The sequence below is a fragment of the Rhinolophus ferrumequinum genome, chromosome 11 (genome assembly GCF_004115265.2).
Source record: "Rhinolophus ferrumequinum isolate MPI-CBG mRhiFer1 chromosome 11, mRhiFer1_v1.p, whole genome shotgun sequence".
Taxonomy (NCBI): domain Eukaryota; kingdom Metazoa; phylum Chordata; class Mammalia; order Chiroptera; family Rhinolophidae; genus Rhinolophus; species Rhinolophus ferrumequinum.
In genome coordinates this window covers 36,880,975-36,908,748 of record NC_046294.1, presented here as the reverse complement: position 1 = coordinate 36,908,748, position 27,774 = coordinate 36,880,975, and the positions used below count along the sequence as shown (strand labels likewise).

At 38.0% G+C, this 27,774-nt stretch overlaps 1 protein-coding gene across 4 annotated transcripts in view; it reads right to left on the bottom strand.

The window, feature by feature from the left end:
• SOX6 (SRY-box transcription factor 6) overlaps positions 1-6,513 on the bottom strand; it is a 596,148-nt gene extending 589,635 nt beyond the window's left edge. For 2 of the 4 annotated variants that reach the window (XM_033119779.1, XM_033119774.1), the window contains exon 1: positions 168-287. The gene's annotated coding sequence lies outside the window, so the exon portion shown is untranslated. Of the gene's footprint in view, positions 1-167; positions 288-1,684; positions 1,707-6,432 lie in introns of those variants that run through there. The other 2 variants (XM_033119777.1, XM_033119776.1) reach the window with 2 other exon arrangements.
• Between the last annotated feature and the right edge of the window lie 21,261 nt (positions 6,514-27,774).

The following is a 27,774-nucleotide window of genomic DNA, read 5'->3' as shown; positions in this document are numbered from 1 at the left end:
GGGGTAGCGTTAAGAAGCCCAGAAACCCAGCGACACGGGTCCTCCCCACCTCCCGCACCCGGAGCCTGGCTAACACTGAAGCGCTCCGGGAAACTGCGGCATCGCAGTTACACGGCGAATCAACCCAACACTTTTCAAGAAAACAAAATATTCGCTGGGAAACTTACTTTGCATTTAGTCTCTATTCTTTGGGGGGATGCGGTTTAGGTCGGCTCGTAAGGGAAGCTCGTTTTGTCCAGGTTGGATATTGTCTACTTATGGATCAGCCCTTGGGTGAGGGTTTATTTTAATTTATGGCTTATGCATTCTTTTAAGGTCGATTTACATGACCTCCGGCTACAACTAAGACAGCCGAGGAGGGCACTCCAGTCGTCAGTCGGCCAAACCCACAATTAAAACAGCCCTCCCCCTAGTCTTGGTGTGACTGGGACTCTCCCGGCGTAGGCTGGCTGCCTGTTTTTCCCTTTTTTTCTTGCTCTTTTTTCTTCACTTCTGTCCTTTTTCTTTCTGTCTTTATGTCTTTCTTTTTTTAATATCACGAAATAAGATGTGATATCAGTTCGAAAGTTTCGGTATAACTTTCTCCAAACCCAAGCCTGCAGATAACGAGATACAGCGCTCACAAAGCCCTCAGGATGCTGCCCTCTTGTGGGAACAAAGGGCATTACCACCCTGCGGTCCCATCTGAACCCTCACAGAGCACACACGCATATGTTGAGAGAGAGAGAGAGAGAGAGAGAGAGAGAGAGAGAGAGAGAGAGAGAGAGAGAGAGAGAGAGAGAGAGAGAGAGAGAGAGAGAGAGAGAGAGAGAACTACACGGGCAGGCACACAAGCTTCTTCCATCACACACTTGCGCAAACTTCAATGAAATACCTACCTCAAACTTCACGGAGATTTAAAAATTCATTCTCTAAGCCACCTGACTTCTTTTTCATATCATTCCCAGTTATATAGATTAGAATATCTATACGGGGAGGCGAAGGAGGAGGAATAAGGTGGGCCGAGAGGGCGGACAGATTTCCGGACGAATACTTAGGATGGCGATAACAGCTTTCTGTTGTCAAAGGTTGCGTTGTCTCTCTCCCCTGCCCTTTTTGCCTTAGTGTCCTACGCACAGTTATCTACAGCTACAACATGTGTTTTCTCGGAGTGGATTTGGGGGCTGGGGGGGTGGTAAGAAAACCAGGAGCCCGCCACGCAGATCTGTCACCGCCTCCGGAACAAGGCACAACTCTCCCAGAGGGGGACGCATCCTGGGGATCTGCGCGTCCACCAGCGAGCGGCAGACGCTCGGGCCCCTTTTTCAGCCTCTACTCCCCCCTCTGCGTCGGCCCCGCTGAGCGCCCTCCTCCCGCTCCTCCTCCCCCCTCCCCTCCCCAGCCAAGTACGGAAACCCGCCCGAGCTGGGCGGCCGCGGCTCCCGGCAACCGGCGCCCTCGCAGGGCTCCGCGCGCTCAGCTCTTGTCCCTCCGCCTGTCCGACCCCAACCTCAGTCCCAGCTCAGGGAAACTAACCCTGGAGCTGCCCGGAAGGGCAAAAGCGGAAGGCGCTGGAGGTCCGGCGGCCAGTCCCGGGGTTCCTGCCCCTGCCCCCTCCGGCTCCCCAACAGGTAGCTCACAAACGGGCCGCGCGCTCTCGCTCTGCCTCCCTGGATCTCTAGATCGCTCGCTCCGTCCGGGTTACCTGGGCGGGCTCCAGGATGGTACCGCACGGGAGGGCTCCTTGTGCGCTGCGCCGCGGGAGTAAATAGCATTAAAGAAAAAGGGAAAGATACAAATAAAAAAAAAATTAAGGAAGGGGAGTCGATGCTAGGTCAATTAGCACAACCCGGGGAGCAAGGGAGCAGAACCCCCCAGCGCCGCGGCCGACGCAGCCCGTTAACTCAAGTCTGCCGGGGGTGTCCCGCCCCGGCTGGGGGGAGCGCTGACCCACAGAAGTTTGCCGCCGGGGTGCAGGGAGGTGCGCGCAGAGCGGGGTGACTAGGGGTTTCCCCCTTGAAACAAGTGAAGGCGATGGTTAGTGCTGTCAATCTTGGCAATCAGTGTGAGCGGCCATGTCGTAAGTATTCAAAGCATTTCCCGTCGTGCAACATCAGAAAGTGAGTGGCCAGGGCATTGATCTGAGCGAGGGAGAGGAGGCAGGGCTCCCCTCCCAGACAACACAGGCAAGATGAGACAAGAGGCGAGGGAGGCAGCGAGCCAGGCAGGGAAGCTGGGAGGGAGGGGGGAGGGCCGGGGGAAGAAGGAGGGGAGAGCGGGAGGCAAAGGCAAGAGAGAGCTGAAGAGAGAGGGCAGAGATCGGCGGGAGCGGAGGTTGGAATTGGGAAAAAGCGCCTGGGAAGAGAGAGTGAAGCGACTACCAGAGGAAATTGGAAGGGGACAAAGAAGAGGGCGGGCTGGGGTCTGAGGGGAATGGTTACAAGTGTTAGGTTGGAGAGAGGCTGCGGAGTAAAGCCCCCAAAGAGCGCTGTTAGAGCTGGGGCTGCTAGGAGGAGGAGTCACGAGGAAGGCGAACTGAAGTGGGGAAAAGGTAGACAACTGGGGAGGAAGAAAGGACAAACTGGAGAAAAGCAGAGGGTAAAGCGAGACAGGAACATAGAGGGGTGGTAGTTTGTGCTTTGAAAACGTTATGTGAAAGGAGGAATGGGCTGCAGGTTAAGAAGTACTGAGATACTACAGAACTGGACCACAGAAGTGAGTCATGGGAAATACAGGGAAGCGGGACGGCAGGGGCTGAAGCAGCCCAGGAAGAAGGAAAAAAGAGTGAATAATAAGAAGGATGAAGGAAAATAAAAAGAAGTGGTCAAAAGACAGTAAGGAAAGAGACGCAGGAAGCAGAGGTAATGAAAACACACCGATTAGTAGGATCTCAGCAAATGAGAAAAGAGAAACTTATTTTAAAAGATGGAGGAGGAGAAGACGAAAGGGAAAAAAAAGCAACTGACATAGGAGAGTCTTAGGAAACGTAGGTGGCAATGTTCTAGAAGCCATGTGTGGATTATGGAGTTTATGGGTTAAAAATATTATAAATTACAAGACGTACAAACTACCAAAGAAAAAGGATTATACCTTTACGACAATAAATAAAATAGTTCCACATGAGTTATATGGATAAGTTTGTGTTATGTGGAATTTGGTGAGTGATATATGTGTATTATCTCAACTTTGTAGAGGAAAATATTTGAAGAAACAATTTCAAGAGGGGTGGCTTGGAAGTTGTAGAAATGAAGACTTCAGTCACTCAGGACAGCATGTAAAAACACATAAGTCAGATATAGAAAGTTATGTTAATAAGAGACCCCCCAAAAAAAACCTACAGAAATTAAAGATTCTCTTTGATGCATGTGTAGGGTAGATAAAAGATTTGAGGAGTATAAAATGGCCTAAAGAAGAAGAGACCTGGCACTTTATCTCAGTGCAAAAAAGCTGGGGGACTGGGAAGGGCATAGAGCTGCAGTAGTCAGGTCATAGAGATGCAGGGGAAAAGAGATAGATGAGAAAACCAGCTTTGACAGTAGCAGACACAGAGCTAACTAGAGGCAGTGTGCTGGAGGTGAGGCTGGCCTGCCTTAACCCAGGCCCAAAGGAATTGACTAGATTTGAGAAACCGAGTTCAGTGCAGAGTCAAAATTATATCGAGATTAAAAGCTGGGAGAGAGGTTCTGACATACTAGCATAACCTGTAGAGATTTGTAGAAGGAGAGGTCCTTCTATGTAGAAACTGATGTGAGATGGCTACTTTGAGATACTTCATAAACAGGGACTTTGTGAAAGAAGATATGGAGCAGGAGGAGAGAGGGTCCAGAATTATAACTAGAAAAATCAGAAAGTTCATGGCAATCTAAAGTTGCCATTTTGAGGAGACCACCCACAAATTAAGTGATAAGCGATAAAGGAGAGAAAGCCTCATCTTTGTTACATCAACTTTGAGGAAATGGAGAGAGTAAGCAAGCAGGAAGATGGAACAAGCTAAGATGTCAGTCACAGATTGGCTTCCTAAAGTATACTCTATGTTTGGTTTCATATGAGTTCCAGACAAGAGAAGGAAACAGATAGAAATAAGGGTGGAGATGAGCACCTGGGATTAGTGGGGCAGAAGGACTAGCTAGATGCTTCTACCCCAATAGAAACTATAATGCTTGAGGATAAGGAGCTTGCGGGCTATCAGTTAAAGTGACTTGATGACTCTTGGCTGAGAGGAGAGCGAGTCCCCAACAGGAGATTTTGAGTCCCCCTTGACCACAGCCATTTTCAGGACTGGAAAGTCTGCCTCTAGGCACCAGAGCCTAAAGGCCAGTGAAGAGAATGCCTGGCACCTTGCATGCCATCTCCTTCCACCTGGGCTTCCAGAACTGCCGGGTGTGCCCCTTGACCTCCGGGACCCAAGGGGAAAACCGAGACAGTGTTTCTAGCCTAGGCAGGGACCAGTCTCTTCTGGGTTTTGTTTTTGTTTTGTTTTTGTGCATAATGTGGCCCAGCGCAGCGCTCCAATGTCAGCCTCACTCGCTTGGGCCGCCTGCCCTGGAACTAACCACAGGGGCCAAAAAAAAAATCTCTCTAAAAGCTAAAGAGGTCAAAATCGAATGACCTGTCCTAAATGCCTGCAGAGTTGAGGCAGTGAAAAGAGGGGGTACTTTAAGTCCCCAAACCTGAATCCTCAGGGAAGAGCCACTGAGGAAAGTGAAACATCTGCGAGGAAACACTGGGGTGCCATTGGGTTCCTCAGAGTTGCAGCGACAAGTTTGGCTTTTCAAGTACCAGCGCATCCATCTCTTTATATCACACAGCACTCGGGGATTTAGGGGGTAAGACTGACCCTGCCAACCAGATGCAGGCCACTGGCCGGAAGCAAAAAGAAAAAAAAAAGGCGACATTATCAAGATCTCTGATGTCCAAGGCCCTCATAGTGGGCCGTGGTGGACCCTCCCGGAAGGAGCGGCAGAAATCCTCTTTAGATTTTATCTAATAAATTGATACCAAAGTAAATCGATGAGGCGAACCCGGAACCGGTGACGACATTGATCCCTAAAGTAAAGAAACTAAAGTTTGGGATTTTGATGCCGCACTTCAGGCTGTGCATGGGGTAACATGTGGCCCTGGGGGCGGGAGTGCGCCCTCAAGGTTTTCTTTCTAGCCTCCTGTGTGACTCTACAGCTCAGGGGGCTAGGCGAAGAGCGCTGCGGCAGGTTCTAGTGTGGGACTCTCCACCTGGCCCGCACTGGCCTGCGGGCTCCAAAAAGTCCCGGAAGTAGCGGAGGACACCCAGGCACCGCGGCCAGATCCCGGCGCACTTTCCCTGGGGGTCCGAGCCCCACGTGGCGCAACAGCCCGGGTGCAGAGCTAGGGGAACCAGGAAGAGATGGAGGGACGAGCGGATGGGGACTCACTTACCTGCCCGCAGCTGTCGCTGCCTCTGTGCTGCCCCGGTGTCCCTGCTCACGGCAACCAGTAAAGGCAACTCGGCTTTGCTAAGTTTGGCCTCGCACCTCCAGAGAAGAGGCGCGAACCCGCACAGGCAAGGCGCGCGCGATTCCTGGAGAGAGGTCCCCTTGAACTTGGGAAGGGCAACGCATTGAATTCTGCTCGAGAAGTTAATATTTAAAGCACCCACGCAAAAATCCTAACGACTGTTACAACCTCAAATTCTCGCTTTGATAGTCTCTTTACACAAGCTGGGCGGACAATTCAGATCTACATGACTTCATCGTAAGGTCGCTAACTTCTTTCAGGAAGGGCTTTATAGCTACTGTATAATAGGACAAATATAAATGTTTTTTACTTCCAAGACACGACGAATGAGGACTTTTACTGAAACGAAGAATAAGTAAAAAAGAGTATAAAAAAGCAAAAGTTGAAAACTTTAATTACAGCACGAAGAAAAGTTTTAGCAATTGTTTCCTTAAACAGGGAGAATAAGCATACAACACGCCTGCAGTCCATCGCGCTTCATTTCAGTTTGGTGTAACCAAATAACCCGAACTCCCAAATAACAGCGCCCTTGGGACTCTGCCTCAAGAGGTTGGAACTCGTGTTTCAACAACAAAAGCAAAAAAACAAACTGTCAACAATGCTCTGCGTTCTTTAAGACGTCATTTAGCCAAAGGACAAGGCATTGTCCCTCGGCTCTAAATGATAGAGAATAACATTAAATTGTATTTGAATCTGTGCGTCATCCTGTTGGGAAGACCACAGAGGTAGCGACAGTAAGAGCAGCAGCACTGTCACAAAGGAGGTGGGGGAAAGTGGTAAAAATGCATGAACTTTTCTCAAAGCAAAATAAAGATAAATCAAAGATAAGTTTTACAGATATGTCTTTCCTGGCTTAGGCAAGTTCATTTTAAATGTACTTCTGCTGTCTAAGGTGCAAAGCCGAAGCTAGGGGAGTGCGTGGCTGGAATCTGCATGCTGATAAGAGAAGGCTGATGTACTTACAGTGACTGAGGGCAGGCTGCGGGAGGAAAGCTGTTTGTGTTAGCCTGCGAGTTACCCAGGGCTGCAGTGAGAGCAGAAGGGAGGAGTGGGAGTGCCAGTCTGCGTACACCTTCACCGCGTCTCATTACATCTGCCAGCCTCTCTCTCCCTCTCTCTTTCATTTCCACATTCCCTTTGTTCCTGAAAAAAAAAAATCTACACGTCACATCAGAGTCCCCAGATGCAGTCTACACCAAAGAAAAAAAATGAATAATTCAATCAAACTGTGCATAGTCTCTAAGGCAATAAATCTATTGCACTTAAAGAAACGAAGGGTAATTACCACCATGGAATTAGAATAAGGCCAAAGACCCGAGATGTCGTTGAGTCTCTGGGTAAACTCCCCGGTAAAATAAAGTTTCATTTATTTAATCCTTTTGACATCTCAAATGAAAAGTCAGAGAAAGATTTTTAACTAATTTTAGAAGGATATTCACTTCTTTTTAAACACATTTTAGAAGGGAGTGAAAAGAAGGGGAGAGAGAGCCCAGGGAGTACCACCCTGCTCCAAAGGCTCACGAAGGCAGTAGCATAGAGAGGGCACAGACACAAACCTAGATGAGGTGTCCGTTGAGCCTTCTAGGGTCCATGCCCCCAACCCCACCCCCTGCCCCACTCTAATCTCTTCCACTCCCCTTTAATCAGACAAGGCTCGCCCTCCACTCTCACCCACCACCGCAGCTCAGCATGAGGGAATCTGGGAACTTACCTGCAGCACCAAGACCTAAGAGAAATCGCGCTTCCCTGCCACCAACACCCCATGCCATCCCCAAGCACCCCTCCAAAGTCCCGTTACCATCTACTTCATCCATCTGCCTAAGGGAAACTAAACGGGATTCCCCCCACCCCACCCCACACCCACGATTGAATGGAAGCTCTGTACTGTACCGACTTCTGGATTTGCCCTGGGTTGAGTTTAGGGAATGTCTGGAAAGAAAAAAAAGGGGAGGAAAAAAAGGAGGGGGGCAGCTCAAGTCTTGTCCAAGTTAGTCAGAAGACTGTGTTAGGCAGGAAAGAGCCTACAGGAGAAACAGCTGGGATGCAGACTGGCTATGAAAATCTCAGTTCTAGGAACCGTGTCCTTTCGTCCCGGAGGTAAGACTGTGACTGTCGCACGTTTATTCTTTCGCTGTCTGTGTGTCTCTCTTCCCCACCCCCGAGGACCCCTCCCACTCGGGTCAGCCGGCATGCACCCGGGGGAAGGGCGCAGCACCACGAAGGGCTATTTTTCCGGTCTCTCCACTCATAAATTGTGGGTGTCACTGTAACGACATTAGCAAATCTTCCACCGCTGGCAGCAGCCACGAGACCCTCTGTCGCTCTGCCGCTTGCGCACAGGTCGCGGCATCTCCGGCTGCAGAGATTTGTGGAAGCCCCAAACCGGGGGGTTGCCTGGCCTGAGGGCTCAGGTGAAGCCGGGGAGACTCGTGGCGTCCCAAACGGGTTCCGCCGAGGGTTTTCAACTCCTCACCACCTCCCGCCGCCTCCGCGCGCACGGGAACACACACACACACACACACAGATACACACACATTTACACATTCTGCCATTCTGGCCGAACTCCTCATCTAAACTCCAGTCCCTTTAACAGTCAATTCAGCCGGCTTGAGAGCAGCGGGAAAAGTAGTATCGTACGTGGGTGAACCGCGAGGGTGCCAACCGCCGGTTTGGCCGAGCTTTGTTTACGTGCCTAAGTCGCCACCTAGAGGTCGAGCGGAAGACTGCGCCTGGCACCCGGCTGTGGAGATGAACCTGGCTAAGACCCCCCCTCGCAGCCTTGGTGACAGCCGGGGACTGCTTGAAAGGGAAGCAAAAGGAGGGCGCCCCGCGACTGGACGGGCCGACAAGGCACGGCCTGCCCTCCGACTCCTGGGCTGAAAAGAGTGAGGGTTAAAACTGCACAGCAGCTGAAACCAATAACCGGGAACCGAGCGAAGGCGCACTCTCCCAGTAAAGTACAAAGCTTCGGGCCAAAGAGTCTGCAGCTTTAAAGCATGAGCTGCTGCACCGAAACTCCAAGCACTAACTCCCAAGGCATTGGCGGAGGGTGGAGGCAGCTTCCAAGAGGCTTGGTATCTGCTCCGGTACTGCCGAGGACCGAGCTCCCTTTTGCAGCGACCTAGCTCAGCTCCGACTCCGCATTCCCCGGGGCTCCTCTCCTGCTTGCTCTCCACTCTCGGGGCAGGAGACAAAGGGACTCAGGGGCGCGGCCAGACCCAAGGTCACTAGCGGTGGGCTCCTGGACGAGAACTGCGTCATAAGAGGGACACTTAGGCAACCCGGCCGCTTGCTGCGAGGGCTGGACACTTAACTGTATAGTCGCCCATTTCTCAGGACATCAGGCCTTCTGATGGTCTAACAATGGATTCGGTAAAAATAATAATAATTAATTATACCAGCGAATTTCAACTTTCCTCCCCCACCTCCATTGACACCCTTTTCCACACCCCGTTCTTTCTGGTATCGTGTTCACGCCTGGTATTATAAATATAGCAGGCTTAAGAATCCCCTAGCTAAATCCTGAAGTAACTTGTTTGTTCTTTGTTATGCCTGGAAATTGCCTCCAAGGCTTGGGGTCGGTCGTCTGCAAGGCCACTCCAATGCCATCGTCCTCCGGGAACTGTACCCCAAGGGCGCCTCCTCAGTCATTCCTCTGCTACTTGGGTGCATAGACTTTGTTTAAATGCAATGCTTTACAAAAGGAGAATTTTATTTATCTCAAGAAAAAGAACACTCAGAAACTATCGGTAATCTGGAGACATAAATCACCCCTTACTGACTCCAGCTGGGGTCTTTCAGTATTTTTATCGGAATAATAATAATAATTAATGAAATAAATTAAAATATAAAAAGAAAACCACAGCAACCCAGTGCTATTAATGAACAACAGGAAATGTCTTTTCAAAGAAGAGAAGCAACAGGCCCCCAAGCCAGACCCCATTCCTGTTTCATGCCACAGCCTAGCAAATTAACATTGGATTGCTCTTCCACTCATGTGGAAAGCTGAGTGTTACTGAATACAGTACTGAATTTTCCCAGGGAATCCCAATTATAGAAACACCTGTGTTAAGTAATGCTATTCTAACCCACTATGAAAACCTTAAGTATGTAATAGCCCTCAAATCATCTCATTTCTTAGTTGCAGTGAGGTGGGCCAACCTCATGGAAGAACGTTAGACTTGTACAATACCCCGCAACCCTTATCTCAGAGGGTTTTTGGTTTTACTATACCTAATCCTAGCAGTTCATCTTCTCTTAAATGGAAGGATATACACATGAAGCCTAATGTAACTGACAGAAACTAAGCCTGAGTAGAAACCTCATTTAAAGAAAAATCAAATCAAAGGCCGGTGACTGTAAAACTGGAACACATGGTACACATACAGTTAAGTACCAACTCTATGATCTTTAAATCAAAATCCTAACACCATGGGAGAACTTCTCACTATTCTGTATATATGCTTTACTTTACTATAAATAGACTATCGTTGCCCAAATATAATGAAATAAAACCACCATAAGAAGGAATGTGGTAGAAACCAGAAAATTATAAACCTCCACCAATTCTCCTCCAAAATACACATCAGACCTAATATTTTAAAATGACAAACTCTAATATTTTTCAAATGCTATCTGAGAGAAAATTATTTATTAAAGAAATGATTGTTTTACAGCCAAGACTGCTAAAACTAATGCAACTAAAAGATCCAGATGAAAAGTGAAATGTTTATCAGTCATCCAAATGTTTGTCTTACATAGATTATATTTCTAAGGAAAAGTGATCTAGATAACTACATAGGTAAACACGAATATCATAAAAGCCACAGGAGAAAAATATGGTAGAGTTATAGGATAATTCAACCACAGAAATAAACTTTATTCACTAAAATTCAAAGTATCCCACACAATAGCATCCTTTTGAGATATCATGTTACCTTTTCACCAGCAAGTAATACTTTTAAAGTATTTGCATTCTTTCATATGTGCTTATCTCTGTTTAAATAAACCTTACCTCTTCCCAAATCTGAGGTTTACAATTCACTAAGATGACTACCATTTCATTCATTATACCTTTTAGCCACACCAGAAACAGTTGATAAATCCTATAGATCCATTCCAGTGCCTAATAAAAGACAAGCAAGGGACACAAAAATAATGCTGTAAAACTGTTCAGATAAATATCAAACAATAAAACAGTAACTTACTAATATAACTAGTTTTTTAAAGTTTGATGATTTACCTCAGATAGTTTATGCTTTATATATTATGTGTTAGCATTGTTTTTAAAAACTGAATGTGATTAAATTCTCTAATTTTAAAATTTGTTACTTAAAAATCTCTCTTCCCAAATTGCTATTTTTTTAATTTCTAAAAAGACTATTTCCTTTGTGTGTGTGTTTTTAAATATCACAATTACGTTGAAAACTTTCGCTTGTTTTCCACATTTTTATTCACGTTTAAGTATTTGTTGAGTGCCTAATATATACAAAGCAAATAATTAAAAGTGCGTTAACTAAGGATCCATCTTTTACACTATAATGATTTAATAAATACTAATTAAAAGTCCATTGCACATATACTGAAAATTCATTTTTACCAAATATGCCAACATAAGTAGTCTGTCCAATATAAGTATATTTGATAATTACATATGATGTTTTCATTTGATTTGGCATACACTATTTAAATTACCTTAAATATTCTTATTAAACAAACTATACATATTCTTAAAAGTTTTTCTGACTTATCAAAAGATATATCTAAAAAAAGCTTTATTTAAAAACAGAATCTATAGTTATAAACCAATTCCAAATAACATATTTTAAGTATTTAAATCAGTTCTAAAAGAAACTTCAAACTGTATCTTCAAATCAGTTTTCAATATAATTGCTATACAAAATTATTCTTACTTGCTAAGTTTTATGTCTCCAACATGTATCATAATCATACATATAAGATAAATATATTATCTACCTAAAGTCAAACAGACAAATGAAAGCTAAAAAATGTCGATGCGCCAGGTATCTGGAAGTTTGCTATTATTTAAATAACTCATTGGATTTTGTCAAATTTTAAAGTTTTCATCAGGATGTTTTGCATTAGCTTTAATTATTTTATCTTTTAAATGGGGGGGGAACAACATTGAGAATCTGCAACAGTGATCATCCTCGTGTTAATTCATGTCTGTTTAAGACAATAATAATTGAAAAGCTTCTATTATTCACACTTAAAGTTCCAGAATAGTAGGCTTCCAGAGAAAATACTTAAACCCAAAAGCTCAATATATATACAAAAACATTTTTTTGAAATTGTATGTAATATGTTAACCTACTTTCAAAGTTGATGAAGTTTAATACTAAACTGAATATTAAGCAAATAAGTGTTAACTATGTTCACTAGAATTAGCATATTTCACATTATAGTTTATAAATTTTTAAGTGCATCAGCATCATGATATGGTTGTCATAGAAACTGCAACAATATGTCATTTCAATTAATTTTATATGCAGTGATAAGGCCTACTTCTACATCACTTCAATACAAGTTTGAAAAGCGAAGACTGAAAAGCAGTATAAATAGCGAATAGTGAGTTTCCAATTTATACCAGTTTAGAAACTAATAAAGTACTAGCCTTTAAAAAAAAATGCACAATGCATTCTAATTGCACAAAAGGATAGCAATTTAAAGAGGGCTATAGAATATTTTAAAATGAGTACATTCTGAAAAAAAGTTTTCATTAACAATCAACTACTCTTAGTATTCCATTCTCTTGTTACTTAGGTTTATTTATCTGTAACAAAAATTATTGGTTATTACATATTACTTAATTATTAAATTATGGATGCTCTCTCTGTTCTCAAGAGATAGGTACATTTGCTTTTACATTATAAATTCAAACAACTAGAGCAGAATTTTAATATTTTTAAAGTAATTATTGCAACAGATCCTTTTCATTTACAAGGAGGACATGGTGTATTATTGCAAAAGCCTTCTTAGTATATCACTGCCAGAAATATTCCATTGACATTAATGGCTTGATTATTGGAACAGAAAAAGCCTGAGAAAGTAAAGCATATATCTCCTAAAGAATAAATATGGCAAAAGATTTGGAGCTCTAAATTAATTGTTTCTTTGGCTAACAAATACCTTTTCCTTATATTTTCTATTATTGCACATTTCAATATGGCATATGCCCAAGAAAATTCTAAAAATGATTTGAAAAGGAACACTATGTTTAAGTCTGTAGTTATACATCTCTTCTAGGTATAATATAGCCTTTTCTCCTAATAATTTCAATTAATTGCTACAAAGAAATGTCCTCAAAATTTCTATAAAAATATTATAATCCTAAAAGTAATTTTTAGAAAATAAATGAAAACAGTATATGTTTATTTTTAAAATGGTAAAGGAATAATCTAAAGAAGAAAAGATAAACATATACAACTTATTCTTCTTGATAGGACTAAGAGGATTCCAAAGAAGCATTTAAATCCCCAGTTTTCCTAACAATTAACAATGAAACACAGATGTTTACAGAGCTGTTCGAATGCTGTCTTAAAAGACTATAAAAGACGGTTTGTGGAGAGTAAGAAGGAAGAGCCAGATAACTGCTTGCCGGGTGTATATTTAAAAAGCATTTTCATTGCCTTAGTTATTGTTAATAGTGAAAGAAAACATTTTGTGCTGCACATACTCTATGACTGTGACTATAGAAAACTGCCATCATAAAGTCCTCAAAAACTCTTAAGATGTAATTTACAAAGATAATAATAACACAGAATTATTTCACTTCTCTGAATGATACACATTTGCATACCAGGACTGTGTACAATGTACTCATAATGCACATTCATAATAACAAGGACTTTTTAACTCTGTAACTACAGTGTAAGATCTGTGCATTAGACAATTTATCCTAGAAGTTTTACTTATTGGTGTGACAGTGTAGTCTGGCCAAGCCAGGTGTTAGTTGTCTACACAAATAAAGACGAAGCACATTAACTACTACATCACCATTGTGAGAAAATATAATGATAAAATTGAAAATCATATGACCCTGCAAGGCAATAACAGTATTGTGTAGTAATAGCTATCTAGGATTATATTGGAAAATGTCAAATAAATAGTTTTAAAGTTGTATGTCATAACCATGGGCCTATGTTACAAAAAAAAACACAAGATATAACTGATGTTTAATTGCTTTTGATATTATTTCTTGAACCAAGCACCATGCTAGGCACTTTAAAAATGTTTAATTTTTTAAATATTAGTTTGGGTACTTTCATTATCTGAAAATAAATCTTAATACTGAATCTTCTTCATGAAGCATTTATCTCCTGCCTACATCTCCGTAACTGTGTATTGGTATCCACTACATATACTAGATAAATTCTAATTTTGACACAACTGTCATGTTGTGTCTTGTTCTTATTCAGCAGAGAATAAATATATCCTAATAAAAAATAGAAATATGGTATGTCTAGTGCCCAAATGGGTTATTTTCTAAATTTACTCATATGTTTTATATATAATTCAAAATGGAAAAAGATATTTTTGTAACAAAGAGAAGAGACAGGCACAATATTGCAACAGGTACAATAGGTAACAGTACCTGGATTGGCACAAATTGAGCAAAAATATCTAACTAGGAAAAATTCCTGAATATATTAAAACAATTTAGATTTTTTTAAATTAAAATTTGGTTTAGTACGAAAAATGCAACAGAAGATAATTATATGTCCTTACTTTTTACTAAATATTCAATAACCCATAGGCATTTGTTCATGTGACTATTATTATTGAAATTGAATGTATTTTACTATGAAGCTTAATTATCTTCCAGATTACAATAAAGTGTGAAATACATTCATGTATTTGACTTCATTCAATTAAAAAAGTTTTTAAAAGGTAAATTGATTATTTACACGAACATTACAATTTATATCAGGAGCATAACACTTTAAACACAAGGAACAAGGAAACTGCCTTAAACCAGCAACATCTGGTCGTTGATATTATGTTAGTTAAAAGATTGTTAAAATCATCAACGGACTCCTATTACCTTGCCCTTACCACTCAGGTTTAATATACTATACAACAGGGAAAAATCTGTAAAACGACTTCAGTTTTCAAAATCAATACCAATGCAAAATCTCTTATTTTTTAAGTTTTATGAGTGAGAGTCAAATGTTTTTGCTCCCATTCTCTTCTTAAAATAGTTTTTTACAATAACATTTTATGTATTATTAAGAAATAATTTTGCAAAGTCAATAGAGACTTAATTTTATCATTGATATTTTCTTATGAGCATACATTATCTGTCTGGACATGATGATGGAGAAAATTGCAAGGCCTTCCTCTGTGACAGGAAGTAGAACATACTATCATCAACAGCGGTGGAAAACTCTTTTTTAAATGCAAGATATACTCAAGATTTTCACCAAAATCAAGTAATTACATTTAATATCAATAGAACTATATGTGTATATGTATAATCAAATATAATTGTTTTACTTTTAATTTTTAATCTTTTGACTCAGAATTTGAGCAACTTTGTGACTTTTCCAAGTATAGGAATACTAAAATGAAGTACCAACCCATCTTCCCTGGAATAGGGCCACGTTGGTCTGATATGGAAGTATATATATACAGGGCCTGCTCACACATATACATTTTTTAATTCATTAACCTTTTTTGCCATAGTTTTATTTGAGCTACTTTAGTCATGACTATGACAATTTTCTGGACTTGTTTTTAGTTTTAATATATTTCTCAGTGTTTCACAAATTATTTCTGCATAATTATTAAACATGCTATTTCCCTTTTATCATCTGACAAACCTGAACATCTGAAATGTGAGCTTTCTCATTCTGTTTTCATATGTGCCTATATTTGGAAGAGCATGCAATCTAAATTTTTTTCTACCAACAAGAGTCATCTTGGAATCTTGAATAAGATGTGTCCTGCAATTAGCAAACCTGTTGTAGTTCTGTTTATAATTAGTATTTCACAAACAAAGTTATACATACAACAGCTAATATTCTACTGCTCTATAGTTACACAAGAAGTGCTCATATACTACGTATAGCTATTTCATAGTGTCCTTAAGTAAACTAAAAATCCTAAAATGAGAGAACTAAGGACAATTTATCCATGCTATATCTAAATGTGCAAGGCATGGGTGCTAAGATCTAAGAGGAGTAAGAAGAATAATCGTAGTATCTGGATTCCGTGAGCATACACTTCACAGAATCATCACAAGACATTCCAACAGATGCGTTGAAAGATGTATCAGACACATTCAAATGCAGGGTGATTCAAATGTCACAAAATACAACCTAAAAGTAGTGGGAGTAATATCTCAATTTTCCAGAGGGTGTAGGTTTGTACATAAAGATGACTTGGAGTATCAGATTGTCTTAATATTACAGTATTGTTCTTGTTGACTATGTATACACTACCCTAAACAAGAGACCAGCATACAGTTTAATAAATCTGCTTCTAAAATAATTTATACAAATCATTCAACTGCAGAATTTTTTTCAGATTGCCAAGTTTACAGCGCCCTTTAACACATCTATTAATAACCCTGCATTTTAAGTCATTTCTACCTCCTCAGTACTACCTCTACATTTACTGTAGAGAAAATTCAAGTATCTTATAATAGACATCCTAAGAATACCTATACACAGAGATTCCCATAAAATTCAATCAGAAAGAAAGAAACCTTAATATTTCTTTGAGAACTAGTGTGAAATTATCTCATGGGACTCCTTTTCTTGTCTAGGATCTGATTTCTTTTAGTCCCTAGGAATATATATATTTTCACTTACTTATGAAAATCACCGAAAGGAGTATTGCCCATCTTGTAACTACTTTGCTTTTCATTTTAACTTAATTTTAATTTTTGCTAAAGTAATACTTGCAAAAGGTAAAGCATAAAATTTTCCTAAAAAGCTTATATTATAAAACAATGGATCTCAGCCACACCCTTCCCCAGCCCATTCAAGTCTTTTTCAGTATTTTGGGGTTTTTTTTTCATTTGTTTGTTTTTTGGGGGGGTATTTAACTGTATATTTCTGTCTAATGTGCTTGTAAGTATATTTTAAGCTTTGTATATAAACTACTTTTAATTTAAAAATTTTAGTCATTATCTATTATCTTCTTGTTTTGGCAAGTGAGTATTTAATTTTTATATATCATCTCTCCCATCCTGCTATATATATATGTACATATATATATGTACATATATATATATGTATATATATATCCTGTTATATATAATTATATAACAACTCTTGGCTAAATCAAGTCAATGCTTAGGTTATCACTCAAAGTAAATTTTGTTCATTGCTGAGCCAAGTAATTTACTACAAACATGTCACTTCTTTTATAACTTTTTTTCTTATTAAAAGCTTTGTTTATAATAATTAACTTACATTTTATGGACCTATCATTACTTTTTCGACATGTTTTTGCATATCAATATTATTTTCCAAATTTCCAAATATATAAGATAAAAATTTTTCTTGGTTAATTTTATGTGTTGACTTAGCTGGGGCATGGTGCCCAGATAGTTGGTTAAACATTATTCTGAGCATTTCTATAAGGGTGTTTTTGGATAAGACTAATATTTAAATTGGTGGACTTTAAGTAAAGCAAATTGCCCTCCATAATGTGCAATTCATTGAAGATCTGAATAGAACAAAAGGACCAACCCACCCCTGAGAAGGGAAGATTCTCCAGCAAACAACCTTCAGACTTGATCTGGAATATCAGCTTTCCTGAGTCTTTAATCGGCCAGCCCACCTTGCAGATCTTTGAGCTGTCAATGTACTCACTGTATGAGCTAATTGCTTACAATAAATGTCTTTCAGTATATATACACACATCCTATTGGTTCTGTTTTTCTGGAGAACACTAATACAGAAACCCTGTCTTTCAGCTCAAATTTAGACTGATAGCTCTCTATGCCATTACATAACCGTCATCCTCGTACCATGTTTCCCCGAAAATAAGATCTAGCTGGACCATCAGCTCTAATGCGTCTTTTGGAGCAAAACTTAATATAAGACATAGTCTTATTTTACCATAATATAAGACCGGGAATAATAATATAATATAATATAATATAATATAATATAATATAATATAATATAATATAATATAATATAATATAATACCGGGTCTTATACTAATTTTTGCTCCAAAAGATGCATTAGAGCTGATAGTCCAGCTAGGTCTTATTTTGGGGGAAACACAGTATTTGCCTTTATGCTTTCTAGTGCTGGGTCCCATGTCTTGTTTTTTATTGGTTTACTTAACTCATTTTATTGGAGCACATTCTCTACTAATTTCTTTAACAAAAGGATGCATGAGAAGTAAATTTCAGTTGTGGCATATCTAAAATTTATGTATCTCATAACATTCAATGAATAGTTTGATTAGGTATAGAATTCTGGGTTGAAATCATTACCCCTCAAAAATTTTTGAGCATTGCTTTGTTGTACTCTGGACTTTGGTGTTGATGTTGAGATGTCTGTTTCCTGATCCTACATGACCTACTTTTTGTTTTTCTCTCTCTATGGAAGCTTTTGGGAGCTTATCTCTATCACCACTGTTTTAAAATTTTGCAATAATATACTTTGGTGTGGATCTTTTTTCATTCATTGCCCTGGGTACCTGGATGCTCTTTCAGCGTTAAAAGTCATGCCCCCAAATACTATTCTTGTATTATTTCTTTTTCTACACTACTCCATTTTTCTATTCTCCTTTTCTGGAATGCCTATTAGTCAGATGTTGGAACTGATATGATTCTCTAAAACGCTTACTTTTTTTTTTTTACGTTTCTTTCATTATATTCTACTTTCTGCGTGCTTCTGAGAAAGTTTTCTTCCCCTGATAAAAGGACAGAGCTTCCTGAAGAAAAGACCTTTTGCCACTACACCACCCAGGTTTCTATTTTTAAATGTGGTAAGAACCATCTTACAATCATGGTGCAATACATACAAAGATAAAAAGGTAACTCAAAATTAAAAACTACCAGAACTGTTACTGGCACATATCAAGTACTTCATAGATATTTGTAAAAATGAATAAATGTTGAATGAAAAATGAAAGTGGTAGGGCAAAAGATAGAACGAGTCTAAGACTTTAATAACCTTACTGCACTGCTACAACAGCCCTAAAATTCCAAACTCCAGACCTCTTATGACATAAAATAAGGAACTATTTTCATTGCTTAAGACACTGCAGCCCAAAACACTCCTTACTATTATGGACATATGATAAGTATTCAATTAGTGGTAGGTAGTATTAGCCTTATTCTAGACGTCATATTCCTTAGGTCTACTATTAGTCTCATTCTATATATGTAATAATAATTTTTATACAGCTCTCTTCTCTGAGTTTTCCACATCCCTCTGAAACTGTAGACCCTGGAACTGAGCACTATTTCTAGAAAAAGATTGATCTGCGCTTTCACAAAATGTCACAATGGCAAGATTTGGATACTGATTCTTTTTTCATACAATATTCTTATTTATGTTTAATCACACCTGTTTGTTTGCTTGTTTAAAACTAAGTCATTTTGATGGTCATGCTTAACTTACTATTTCTCATCTCTGAATTATTTCCCTTTTCAAACGAATTTTATTAATTTTAAAAACAATAAGCATGATAACATTCAATATAACTAGTGGGATAATATTGAGAGTATTAGTAAAAAGTTAGTAACACCAAACTTTCCATTCCCACCTCCCTAAGATAAGCAAAGTTAATAGCCTCCATATATTTTTCATATCTTTCTTCATATTTATTCAAACATATATACATATATGTGTTAGATATTTGTTATAAAAATTAGATAATGCTACTTAAATTATTTGCAATTTGCTTTCACAACACTGTATGGAGATTTCTTCAAATTTAGATAAAATGCATTCTGCTAGCAGCTGTATATATTATAGTTGGGTGTTCTATAAGTATTTATAACTCTACTCCTATTAAATGGGCATACAAATTATTTGCAACTTATTACCATAAAAATGCTGCAATAATTATCCTTTGTTGTTGTTGCTATTGTTGCTCTAAGTTTGATTTCTGAAAGTGAACTATTAGGTTTTTTTAAAAGGGTATATTTTAATTTATTTAATAGATACTGATAACTCAAAAAAAGTTGTAGCATTTTGCTCTCCCATTAGCAACATATAAGAATGCCATTTCCCCTCATCCTTTTTGGCACTGAATATCATTACTCTTTTCTGTTTCTATCAATATAACAAATAGATAATCACTGATGTTTAATTTCATTTCCCTATCTTTTCATATGTTCATTGGCTATTTATATTTTCTCTTCTATAGACTATTTGTAACCTATGGCAGACACTGTCTGCTATAAGAAAAGAAAAATATTTTTCTTTTTTTTGCAAAAAGAAAAATATTTTTCAATATTTGGAATTCATGTGATTTCATATGCACACCCACAGTCCCAATGGATGAATATGGATTAGTCTAAGATAATTCATTCATCCTTCATTAATTTATTCACTTAATAAGTATTTACTGAGCATCTACTATATGCCACAATGAGCAAAGTCCCTCCCTGCCTTCATAGAGTTTATATTCTATGGAGAAATACACTTTAGGCCAATAAATAAATATATAACATGTCAGGAGATGGTAAGAGCTGTAAAAAGAAAAAAATCAGAGTAAGGGAACAGGCCAGGGATAAGAATGGGAGTGTTTAATATTTCATATAGGGTGATCAATAAAGCCCTCTCTGATGACAAATACTACAGCGCAGGTACCTTATAACAGAGTGTTCCAAATTTCTCCCTCTGTCCTTTTTAACAATGCTGTTATTCATTTCATTTACCCATAAACTACAATCACCCAATACATTGTTGTTATTATTATTATTTTAAATGAACAGTTATCTATGAGATCCATTGAGAATAAGAAAAGTAAAATGTTTTATTTTACCTTCATTTATTCTTTTTCTAATGGTCTTTCTTTATGTAGGTCCGAGATTCTGACCATTTTGCTTTTCTTCTTTTAATCTTGCAAGGCAGGTGTACTGGCAATAAATTTCCTTGCACTTAGGAGTAGCCAACATGACGGCATCCTAGTCCATGGAATGGGTGCAAAAGTAATGCACACAATTTCCATTCCCAGCCCCTAGGAGTTGCTAGCTCCTAGCCCTAGCAACTTCTTTTGCATGATTTTCTATGTCTGTCTGTTATAGCAACCTTAGAAGCCACATGTTAAATATGACAGAGCCAAAATAATGAAAGGAGCCTAAGTACCTAAATCTCTACTTGGTGGAAAGCCACCCACTAATCCAGAACACCTGTTTTGGATTACCCTGAGAAAGAAATAAACATCTACTGTGCTAAACCACTGGCAAGTCAAGTTTTTCCGTTAAACCAGCATGATCCTAACTAATATTCAATAAAGTTTTATAACATTATTTTCAAAGATTCTTGCACATCTTCTGTTAGATGTATTCTTATGTATTTATATATTTTGCTATTATAATTAGTCATATTGAATTTTTTATGCTTTGCTGCTAGTTTATAAATATACAATTATTTTTCTAATTTTGTACCCAGCTATATTGATAAATTATCTTATTAATTCCAATAATGTATCTGTACATTAATTTTCGTTTTCAAAGTAGGTAATCATATTATCCACAGTGATCCTTTTACATCTTAGTTCTTTCTCTGTAGATACAAGCTAGACTCTGGATTACAATGTACTATAAAAGGTTATAGACAGCATCCATGTCTTATTCTTGATTATAAAGGGAATGCTTTCTCTGTTGCAAAATTCAATGTGGTCTTTAAAGTATGGTTTTTGGTAGTATCCTATCTCATATTAAGGAAATTCCCTTCTATTCCAGATTTATTGATTGTTTTATCAAAAAAGAAGTTAGAGTTTTATCATGCAATAGTCATCATTTATTGCGATGCTCATTAGGTCATTTTCCATTAATCTTTTATTGTGTTGAATTATTGGAGCACAAGTTGCTAATTGTCACCCTGTATCCATTCTTCCTTCTTTCCTTTAGACAACAAGACCCCTTCAGTTTTAGCAACGCATTTGATTGTTCAACTAGATTAAAAAGGCGAGAAGACTTTCTTGATTTAAAAAATGTCAGGTTCCCTAAGCTCAGGGTTCTTCTCACATAATGTAACCTACTGTGTGTGCCTGCATTCATTACCTGGCTCCCATCATGTCACCCTCTTAAAATTTGGGCTTGGGAAACAAACACAAGAAAATGGTGATACTTTAGCTACTGTTATTGCTGAGAGTGATAATCTATCCTTTGTCTCTGATCTAGGAGTTTCATATATTCTGCCAGTATCCACAAAAGTGTGACAGGCTAACTGCTCACTTATAGGCAGACTTAAATATGAGATCCTTTATAGTACTTGACAATCCAATAAAAGATTTCATTATTAGACACCCATGCATTATTTAGATGCTGTTAAATTTCCAAACGCATCATTTTTTTCAACTTATATTTTTCTTATTGATTTTTTAATTACATTGGGATCAGAAAATGAAATATTATTTTAAAATTTAAGATTGTTTTCTGGCCTAGTATGTGCTCAATTTTGAAATACCTTCCATTTATACTTGAAAAGAATAAATATTATCCAGTTGTTGGGTAGAACATATATCTAGTCAATTAGACCTATTAATTGTCCTCTTCAAATTTCCCATATCTTTACTACATTTGGTCTGCTTTATAAATTACTGAAACAGGTGTGTTAAACTCTTTTATCAATTTCTCCTTTAAGTGTTGCATGTTTTGCATTTATACATGTTGAAGCTATGCTATTATATAGATAGGTGTTTAAAAGAGTAATGTTATTAGTGTTTTATTCTGTTTTTTATTACATAGTTACTTTCTTTATCTCTAGTAATTTTTATTGCTTTAATTTATTTTATCTATTAATAAGTTATATTACCTTTCTTTCTGATATTATTTGCCTGGTATATTTTAAAATATGTGTCCTTGTGTTTTATAAATATCTCTTATAAGTCCAACATACATAGCTGAGATTTTCTTTTTTTAATCTAGTATAATAATATTTGTCTTTAAGTGATGAGCTTAATATATTTATATTTGATGTAATTGCTAACATATTTGTGGTTATTTGTACAATCATCTTGTGTTTTCTATTTGTCCTACTTTTTCCATTTCTTTTTCTTTTCTCATCGATTCATTGAGTTACTGTCTACCAGTTTGGAAGTTTGTATCAGTTAGGATTGGTACTAGCTGCTAATAATCTTTTTAATATAAAACAAAAGAACACAAATAACAGTAGCTAAAAGGAGATGAAAATTTATTTCTCTTTCATTTAAAAGATGTCTACAGATAGCCAGTCCAGAGCTGGTATAGACGCTACGATAGCATCAAGAACTCACATTTCCTTCTATTTCCCTGCAGAATCATCCTAGGCCATGGCTTCCATACTTAAAGCCACCCCCTTGGTCCAAGATTATCTAAGATGGCTGTTGAAGTTGCAGCTTTCACATCTACATTACATCCAGCAAAAAAAAAAGGCGGAAAGGACAAAAGGGCCCATATGCAACATCAGAAATTTCTTTTGAGGAATCTTTCTAGAAGTTTCACACTACACTTCTGCTTAAATATCTGAACTTAGTTACATAACTAGATCTAGCATAGGAAGTCAGGAAATATCGTCTTCTGACTGGGGACACTAATAACCTAAATGAAATTGAGGTTCTGAAACAAAGGCTAAACTCTTAGAAGATAACTTATGGGAAAATTTAGATGACCTTGGGCATGGTGATGACTTTTCAGATACAACACCAAGGGCATGATCCATTAAAATAAATAGCTGATAAGCTGGATTTCATTAAAAAATGTAAAACTTCTGCAATGTGAAACACAATGTAAAGAAATGAGAAGACAGGCAAAAACAGGAGCAAATATTTGTAAAAGACACAGTTGATAAAGGACTATTATCCAAAATACACAAAGAACTTTTAAAACTCACCAATAAGAAAGCAAACAACTTTATTAAAAAATAACTAAAGACCTTCACAGATACCTCATAAAAGAAGATATACAGATAGTAAATAAGCATATGAAAATATCCTCAACATCATATGTCATCAGGGAAATTCAAATAAAAAGAAAAATGAGATACCACTATACACCTATTAGATTGGTCAAAATCAAAAAAACTGACAACACCAAATGCTGACAATGATATGGAGCAACAGGAACGCTCATTCCTTCTTTCTGGGAATGCAATATACGAGGTTTGACAATTCAGTTTGTGAACTTGCCACCAGGCTCTTACATTGGCAGCACTATACAAACAGCTCGGTAGGGTTTCATAACCTTGGTAATATCAGTGCCTCACACACAGCTGTGCTTGTGTAGATGTGTGGCAGTGTCTTGCTGAGTGGTATCATTATTGTTGTGCATTTTTGTGTGCCATCGAGAGAACGTCTGAGCTTGAATTAAAGCAACAAACTAACATTAAATTTTTTGTTAAACTTGGCAAGAGTGGAAGTGAAATCAGGGACATGTTAGACCAAGTTCATGTTGACAATGCCATGAAGAAAATGGCAATGTACAAATGGATTAAACGCTTTTCTGAGGGGAGAGTGCATCACCGATGAAGAGAGATCAGGGCAGCCAGTAATGAGAGCATTGACAAAACCATTGCAAAATTCATCGAATTGTGCAACAAAATCATCGGCTGACTGGGACAAGCACAGCAGACCAAGTAAACATTGATAGAGAAAGAGTTAGAAAAATCTTAACTGAAAAATCTTGGCATGAGAAAGGTGTGTGCAAAAATGGTCCCAAAGGAGCTAACCAATGAACAAAAGCAAAGGAGAGTTGAAGTTTGCCAAGACCTTTTGGAGAGGCAAGGCGATGTTGGGGTGATGAAACATGGGTTGTACCAATACAACCCTAAAACAAAGCGTCAAAGTGTACAATGGAAGCCAGTCAATTCTCCATGACCAAAAAAGTTCCATCAGTCCAAATCAAGAGTCAAAATGACGTTGCTAATTTTTTTTGGTATCAGAGGGATTATTTATTACGAATTTGTACCAACTAGACAAACAGCTAACCAAGTCAACTAGACAAACAGTTAACCAAGTTTACTATTTGGAAGTGATGAAAAGGCTGAGTGAAAAAGTTAGACAAAAATAACCTGAACTTTTCACCAACAATTCATGGCTCTTGCATCACGACAATGCAACAGCTTACACGGCATTTTCTATGAGAGAGTTTTTAGCTAGTAAACAAATAACTGTATTGGAACACCTTCCCTACTCACCTGATCTGGCCCCCAGTAACTTCTTTCTTTCCCCGAAGATATGGGAAATATTGAAAGGAAGAAATTTTGATGACATTCAGGACAGCAAGGGTAATACCATAACAGCTCTGATGTCCATTCCAGAAAAAGAGTTCCAAAATTGCTTTGAAGGGTGGACTAGGCACTGGCATTGGTGCATAGCTTCCCAAGTGGAATACTTCAAAGGTGACCATAGTGATATTCAGCAATGAGATATGTAGCACTTTTTCTGGGATGAGTTCGCAAACTTAATTGTTATGGCTCATAGTATAGCCACTTTGAAAGACAGTTTGACAGTTACTTACAAAACTAAACATACTCTTATCATATGATCCTGCAACAACACTCCTTGGCTCACAGGAGTTGAAAGCTTACATCCACAAAAAAACTGCACATGGATGTTTATACCGTGTTTCTCCGAAAATAAGACCTAGCCTGACAATCAGCTCTAATGCGTCTTTTGGAGCAAAAAAATTAATATAAGACCTGGTCTTATTTTACTATACCATAAAACCGGGTCTAATACAATATAATGTAATATACGGCCTTATATTAATCTTTGCTCCAAAAGATGCATAAGAGTTGATTGACTGGCTAGGTCTTATTTTCTGGGAAACATGGTAGAGGCTTTATTCATAATTGTCAAATCTTGGAAGCAGCCAAAATGCCCTTCAGTAGGTGAATGGATAAATAAACTGTGATACATCCAGACAATCGAATATTATTCAGTGCTAAGAAGAGATGAGCTATCAAGCCATGAAAAGACATGGAGGATATGTCTTAAATGTATATTACTAAGTGAAAGAAGCCAATCTGAAAAGACTACATACTGTATGATTCAAACTACATGACATTCTGGAGAAGGCAAAACTATGGGGACAGTAAGAAGATGACTTATTGCCAGGGGTTGGAATCAGGGGAAGGGGGAGAGAATAGGCAGAACACAGAGGACTTTTTAGGGCCCAAATTATGTCAGTTTGTGCCATTACCAGATAATAAAAGGTGAACTAATTGATATGAAAAAGAACCAGACAGAGATGATGGAAACAAAATTATGATATGTAAAATTTAAAACTTGAGTAGACACAGCTGGAAGATAAAGAAGTTTTCTAGATTATAGCCCAGAGAGAGGAAGGGATGGAAAATATGAAAGAGAGGTTAAGAGACATAGAGAACAGAATATGAAATCTAATATAAATCAAATTACAGGTTTAAATGAGAAGACAGAGAGAGAGAGTTGGGCAAAGACAATACTTGAAGAGGATTTTCCAAAATTAGTAAAAGACACCAATATATAAACTCAGGAAATTCATCAAATTCTAATGGAAACAAATAAAATATATCTACAATTGGACACACTGTAGTGAAACTTCAGAACACAAATGATAAAGAAAGAATTTAAGGACAAAACTAGAAAAAGATAGATTACCCATCAAAAACAACAGTTAGACTAACAGCTCTTTTATCATCAGAGACAGATGAAGACCAGAGATATAATATGTTTGACAATGATTATAAATATAAATTTACACATCCAATGATATTATCTTTCAAGAGCAAGGACAAGAGGCAAATAAAAATGAGCAAGTTTGTAACTAGCTGATCCTTGATAATGGAAATTTTAAGAGATTCACTTCAGGCAGAAGCAAAGTGACACAAGATGAAAGGTTTGCAACGCAAGAAAGAATAGTGAGCAATAAATTCGTTAAAAGGTGGATCAATATAAATAACTACTAAGAGTAAGCAACAATAAAGTATAATCTATACAGATTATATAAACTATATAAAGTTAGGATATTGGTCAAAATAGCTTAAAAGTTAGGAGGTGTTGATCAAAGTTAAAGTGTTTTAAGTTCATATATTGTTTTAGAGAATAAATTATATTTTCTTTAGATTTTATATATGTTAATTCCAAAATGGATGTAGAACGTATAACTTCATGGGACAGGCAAATGGGCCACTAACAACATTTTTTTAGGAAAATGAAAATACTCCCTATGATACCATAATAATGGATATTTTTTTAAAACTAAACCAAGTATATATGACATACAGAGGGTGCCAAAAAAAAAGCATATACATGTTAAGAAAGGAAAAACTGTATTAAAATTGTAATACTCAATATATACCAATAACAAAAGATGAATACAAGTCATGTGTATACATGTTTTTGGCGCCCCCAGAGTATAGTAATGGATGTTACCTGTAACTATGTGTGGTAATGGATGTTAATTAGACTTACGGTGGCTATCATTTTGCAATATATACAAAGATCAAATCATTATTTTGTACCCCTGAAACTAATATAAAATATAATGTTCTATGCTGATTATACATCAATTTTATATATATATAATCTCCCAATTTTTGCAAATGGGCTCTGTATGTGTTGGTTGGGGCACGCCTTCAAAATTTAGCCAGTTTACGACTCTGCCGTAGTCCTCCCTTTTTACTTGCACACAGCCTAAATGTCAGCCAGAGGTGAGTTTGTAGGGCATTTGTGGGTCTTTTCTGAGAATGAGCTCGGACTTGTGTATGTCTTTGTCCTTCTAGATTCCCAGGAATATGTGGGAGCTTTCCAAAGTGTTTATTTCCCAAAGCATCTCATTCCCCAGCCTTTACTGTGAACTTTTTGGTTAGTTTATTGCTTGCCCTAACTTCATTGGTGAATTCTAGCACACATCTTTTTTCTCTGTGTTTCATTTTGGAGAGTTTTTTTTACTGTCATCAAGTTCATTAATGTTTTCTTCAGGAATGTCTAGTATGTTGTTAACTCACACAGTGGATTTTTTAAAAAAGTCTCAGACATTCTAGCTTTCATCTTCAGTGCTTGGATTTTTGTCTTTTTGATGCCTTCCATGTCTCTGGCTCAATCTTTCTTCTAGCTTCTTGAACATATGGAATACCATCATATTAACTGTTTAATGTTCTTTTCTATTAATTCATT